Genomic DNA, 6,543 nt, shown 5'->3' with positions numbered 1-6,543 from the left:
AACAGCTAATAGCTATTTCACAGTACATTTAGTAAACTATACAATAGTAGAAATGTTGCATGTTTCCCCTCAATGCAATGCTTATATTGTACTCACTGCAGTTTGTGGTCTTCAGAACAGAGCTGTGAATTTAAAATTGATTTTACATAGAGTTTGCCTGACTTCCTGGCAGTTGATATATATGCAGAGCTTCTACCAGGATCCTTTGGGAACTGAATGTATAGCTCCTAAGTCCAGGATCAATCCCCTGGAACATTGAATGACTTAACATCTTGTAGTGAATGTAGATTTGGTTTAGTTTAGAGTCTGATGATATCTTAGTGGTATAAAATGTCAGCGACAAATGTCAGAATAGCATGGATAATGATGTAGATCTGGCCTTTATTGACCAAAACCATCGTGAGATAGAAAAACGATGAAGGATTTCACTTCTTGTGTCAGCTCATCACTTATCGGATATTCTTCTGTATTCCTGAAGCCTCCTGGACATATCTCAACTCTGCCTCTAGCCATTATTCATTCTGCCCAAACATTTTTCTGCCCTGACATTTATTTTTCTTTACTGTAGCTTGCTGGGTTAAGGTCAAGGGAAAAACAAGACTGAATAAGCTGTGCATGTCGTTAAAGTACATCTAGAGAGCAGATCAGTGTAGAAATTAAGCATGCCTTTCAGAGTAGACACAGAAACTGGTTTTTACAGTTTCCATGTCTCCACAGAAAGCATACACAATATGTGACCCTCCAAGAAGAACACAGCCCACTAGGCGAAGGCTGTAGTTTGCCAGCTTTCTTCCTGCCCACCCCCACAACAGTGAGGCCAGGCTCTAAGCAGACAGACCAAAAAGAAGCTTATTGAATCTGCTTTCCCATCAGTGAGCTATGTTCAGCTTGGCAGGTCACGGTTGCACAGGTCTACCCCACAGTGAGGTTGCAAGCATCTAATTCCATCTCATCCCCAAATATGCCATATTTTTGTTTGAGGGAGGTAATGAATTATATTAGGAAACCACCCCAGGTGTTCTGTTTCCATTAACATGAACACACACTTAAAAACAAGTCAATTTGGGGAAAACACTGGAATGTTTTCTAATCTCATTGTCCTTTTGGTAGAGCAAGGGATTCTTAATCTCAGGGTCATGGGTTTGAGCCCCACGTTGGGCAAAAGATTCCTGCATTGCAGGGGGTTGGACTAGAGGACCCCTGTGGTCCCTTCCAGCTCTCCAGTTCTGTGAAATGCTAGATATATGCTTTAGTGATGATGATCTGGTCCAACTCACTCTTCATTTTTTGTGTGGACCCTATTTCTGCATTTTCTTAAGAGACAACCAGTTGCCTTGGCATCAGAGAGATCACTGAGTAAGAGAGTTCTTAAACATCCTTAAAAAATTCCTTCCAGTAGCACCTTAGAGACCAACTAAGTTTGTCATTGGTATGAGTTTCGTGTGCATGCACACTTCTTCAGATACTGAAGAAGTATCTCTAAGGTGCTACAGGAAGGAATTTTTTTATTTTGTTTCAACTACGGCAGACCAACACGGCTACCTACCTGTAACTTAAACATCCTGTCCCTCTCTCTCTTATTTTTATTTTTTCAGTAAGATTACTTGGCAATGTCCCTCTAGAGTCTGTGTTTCTGGCAATTTGCAATGCACCAGTTTCTTTCCTTCTTTCAAAAGAATCCCTTCTAGACAAAACGTATCCCATAAATTCACTGCACCAGAGAGGATTGTTGTTGTTTTTCTTTTTATTATACCCTTGAGGGGAGGAAAAGTCAGTTTAAGAGTCGATGACACAAACCCATAATTTTTTTTAAGTTAATGACAAAAATGTGCTGACAATAAAATGGTAATTCTATTTCCCCACCCCTCTTTAATAAATATGCCATTAAGCACTGAAGGGCGGGTTGTGCATTCACACCCAAGAAACATCAGACTTTACTGTAACTGCATTTTTACAACAGGGCAAGATCACACTGCAACTCAATCATTACAGACCTTCCTGGGTGGTTTTAGGGCGAGACAACCAGAGCAATTGCACTGGGCCGCGTACTACCCAATTTCTTGGTATCACATCAGCTTCACTTTGTGTTTGGCAAAGCCCAGATAAAGAGAATTGGACCTTGGACCTTTTGCACACAAAGCATTTGTGTGACGGCTGATCTACAGCCCTTTCAAACTTACAAGTCTTCCTAGATGTCCCTGATAATGGGCTTATGCAAGCAGCCACCCTGTGCAGAATTTCACAGGTCTTAGGCAGAGTAACTTTTACTAGCTTGAAAATTAAGGAATGTGGGATGAGTCACACAGTTCTCCCTCCACCCACCCTAATTGTGCAAGTCATCTCTGCCACTCTCAAATTAAATGGTGGTTTGAAAGCTCTCTTTCAAGGACATAGAGATTTCTTTCCTCTGAAAATATTTTGTGCCTGGAGCTCCTGGTCGCAGATATAATAAGACAAGGATCTGGTGACATGTGTCACCAACACTTTGGAACCAGAGCAGAAGAAAGCAGGTGCCACTGTGAAGCAAAAATACACCCAGTCATTGGAATATAGAAATATTTGCCAGAAAGAGGGCCTGAATGTGTCATAACGAAAAGAAAGATGAACTGCTGATGACCTTCAGGGATTGTTTACAACATGTGCAGGGCCTTAAGAACATCACACTCCAGTTCCTTTGCTAGGCTTGGAATAGAATTAACTATGCTTCTGGAATGACAAGGGGAAACAAAATGCAGGAGAAAAACTTCTCGGTCTCATAATTTTAGAACTCAATGAAGCTGAATGTTGGAAGATTCAGGACAGACAAAGGGAGGTACATACAACACAGTTAAACTTCAGAATTGGCTCCCACAAGGTGTAACAAAAACCACCAACTTTAAAGAAGGATAGACAAATTCGTAGAAGACAAGGCTGCCAGTGTTTACTAGTCATTGTGGCTATGATTTACATCCATTCTTGGAAGCAGTACAGTGGTACCTTGGTTTACAAACTTAATCCGTTCCTGAAATCCATTCTTAAACCAAATACATTCTTAAACCAAGGTGTGCTTTCCCTAATGAGGCCTCCTGCTGCCGGTGCCCTTCCACCGTTCAGCTTCCGTTTGTAGACCGAGGTAAAGTTCACAAACCGCAACACTACTTCTGGTTTTGCATAGTTCGTAATCTGAATAGTTCATAAACAGGACTGTTTGTAAACTGAGGTACCACTGTATGCCTCTGAATACCAGTTGCAGGGAGTCACTAATGAAGAGACAGCTGTTGCACTCAGGTCCTACACACATGCTTCCCATAGGCATCTGGCTGGTTACTATGACAACAGGATGCTGGAACAGATGGGCCTTTGGCCTAATCCAGAAGGCCTCTTCTTTGGTACTTAAGGGTTTTACAGTGCACCAGGGCTAGAATGTTCTTTTCATTTTCTCATAGCCTTCAGCCTCATAACTCTATATGCATATTTCTTGAATGAGACTAGAACATTTCTTCCTGGTATCAATATATGTTCAGGGCTGCAATATGTAGTGGAACAGTCCAGTAACAGATTTACTTCTTCACCTGCTGTTTGTGAGAAGTAGGCCTTAATGTGGAATCGTATTACTATGCTAGAATCTGAGAAATTACCATGTACCTCTTTCCTGTCATAATTGCATTGTTCTTGTTTTATCAGACTGAATGTACCAAAATATTTATGAGGAAGTGTATTTGTCCCATTTGCTAATATACCACTTAATACCTTCTGCAGTCTGTCTAAATCCTGGCAGTGCCTGGAGAAAGGCATTTTGACAGGTTGGAACTGAGACAGATTATACCAAAGGGAGTGAACTATTTACTCACAAACCTTTCAGAATATTCCATTGGAGTTCCAGTCAGCATAAGCAATGGGATTGAGAAATGTGCTCTGCAATGAACAGCTACCACCAGAAGGGAGGGGAAAGAAAGGGCAAGACAATTGTCCACAATTGCACTTCTATGGCACTACCTTAAGTCATAGATTTTGCATGCACAGCATAGCATGATCTACCTAGGGGAGTAAATAGAGCCAGCATCCAAAGTTTGGCTCCAAATCATTGCCTGAGATAACTTCTGCGAAGTCAGTGGGGGTGCTATTTAGGCAACAATGCACAATACAAAGATGCTGTGTGAGACAAGGTGAGATAGCCTGGGCAAGCAGTATTTGTGAAAAGGAACAGCAACAACCAGAACCGTGTTGGAAAAGTGGCCTCTATGCTCAGGCTTTGGCCTGTGATGTCATATTGATGTTCATGAAGCTCTTGTAGGTCTGTCTGGTCTTCCTTCACTTTTTTTCCTTTGCCTGGTACTCAGTGGTGGCACAAAAGCTGAAGGCCAGCCTTTTATCTCATAGGTCGCTGATATTTCTCAGAAAGGACCAGTTGTAGGCCTAAGTCCTGATAACAGTCACGTTGGTTTTGCTAAGACACTGAACCAAAAGCTTAGGATGACATTGTACAAATGTGCTCTTATGCTTGGTGCAAGGGGAAGTAGAGTTCTTATGCTTGGTGCAAGGGGAAGTAGAGTTCATAGCAGAGCTGAATCATAAGCACATTCTTTTCAGGCTTGAAACATCCTTCAGACACACTCTTCTGTGCCCCTCAATATGGAATGAAACACACATTTTTAATCTGATGGAAGCAAATGGGTGTTTTTGCACAGCCAAGGACTACATAGTTGACAATGTGTCTTGAAACCTAATAGGTTGGGAAGGGGAGATAATAACCATTTAAAAATGAGTCAACAATATACCGTATTTTTCGCCCTATAGGACGCACTTTTTCCCCTCCAAAAATGAAGGGGAAATCTGGGTGCGTCCTATGGGGCGAATGCAGGCTTTCGCTGAAGCTTGGAGAGCGAGAGGGGCCGGTGCACACTGACCCCTCTCACTCTCCAGGCTTCAGGAAGACATCCGCAGCCTAGGCAGCCCTGCGGGAAGTCCCGCAGGGATGTCTAGGCTGCGGATAGCAGCCTGCTTCCCGGAGTGTCGGGCGCCCTGAAAGCAGAGCGCCCGGCGCTTCGGGAACACATCCGCAGCCTAGGCAGCCCTGTAGGAGGTCCCACAGGGATGTCTAGGCTGCAGATAGCAGCCTGCTTCTCAGAGCGTCGGGCGCTCTGCTTTCAGGGCGCCTGGCTCTTCGGGAACACATCCGCAGCGTGGGGAGCCCTGCAGGAGTTCCCCGCAGGGCTCCCCACGCTGCGGATAGCAGCCTGCTTCTCAGAGCGTCGGGCGCTCTGCTTTCAGGGCGCCTGGCGCTTCGGGAACACATCCGCAGCGTGGGGAGCCCTGCAGGAGTTCCCCGCAGGGCTCCCCACGCTGCGGATAGCAGCCTGCCGCCCAGCAGACGGGGCGCCCTGAAGCAGAGCGCCCCTCACACCGGGCATACATCCGCAGCGTGGGGAGCCCTGCAGGAGTTCCCTGCAGGGCTCCCCATGCTCCAGGTAGCAGCCTGCCGCCCAGCGGACGGGGCGCTCTGAAGCAGAGCGCCCCTCGTGCCGGGCATACATCCACAGCATGGGGAGCCCTGCAGGAGTTCCCCGCAGGGCTCCCCACGCTGCGGATAGCAGGCTGCCGCCCAGCGGGCGGGGCGCCCTGAAGCAGAGTGCCCCTCGTGCCGGGCATACATCCGCAGCATGGGGAGCCCTGCAGGAGTTCCCCTCAGGGCTCCCCACGCTGCAGATAGCAGCCTGCCGCCCGGCGGGCGGGGCACCCTGAAGCAGAGCACCCCTCGCGCCGGGCATACATCCGCAGCGTGGGGAGCCCTGCAGGAGTTCCCTGCAGGGCTCCCTATGCTGCGGATAGCAGCCTGCCGCCCGGCGGGCGGGGCGCCCTGAATCAGAGCGCCCCTCGCTCTGGGCAGACATCGGCCAGCCCCACAAGCTCGGGGGACAGCAGGGAGGCGCAGCGCCGCCATCCCACTGTTCCTCGACCTGGTTCGGTTTCTCCGACCTGCTTTTTTGGGGGGAAATAAAGGAAAATTTTTTTTCCTTTATTTCCCCCCCAAAAAAACTAGGTGCGTCCTATGGGACGGAGCGTCCTATGGGACGAAAAATACGGTAAGTATTTTGAGCCAATCATTTCCTGTGGGTTCCTGAATGCTGAAAAACATCTGCTACAAATACATTACATTTTTTCCCTTCAAATGGCTTTTGACCACCAGAGTGACTACTCTACCTCAGAGAAGATAACAATTTTAAATACAAAAATATATAATATATCGTGACATGCAGGTTACAGTTATGCTACTAAAACATTGGTTTTCATACTGTGGTTGAAGGAGCTGCAATGCTCAGGGATTCCACGGCAGATGAGCAGGAATCCGTGGTAGATGCTGATGCGGAAAGGGTTCCATGGTCTGAAGGCAAGCAAGTTTTTATTTCAAGTGTTCATACCCATCCTGGGCAGTATAATTCTTACTTAACAAAGATGCTACACAACACTTTCTGGAATGATACAGACTTGTATTGTGGTGGAGAGAAGGGGAGTTTGATCCTCAGAGCAGGCACTGAAAATGCCCCTCTGCTGTTTGACCAATGC

The sequence above is a fragment of the Podarcis raffonei genome, chromosome 3, assembly GCF_027172205.1.
Source record: "Podarcis raffonei isolate rPodRaf1 chromosome 3, rPodRaf1.pri, whole genome shotgun sequence".
Classification (NCBI taxonomy): Eukaryota; Metazoa; Chordata; class Lepidosauria; order Squamata; family Lacertidae; genus Podarcis; species Podarcis raffonei.
This window is presented reverse-complemented; position numbering follows the sequence as displayed.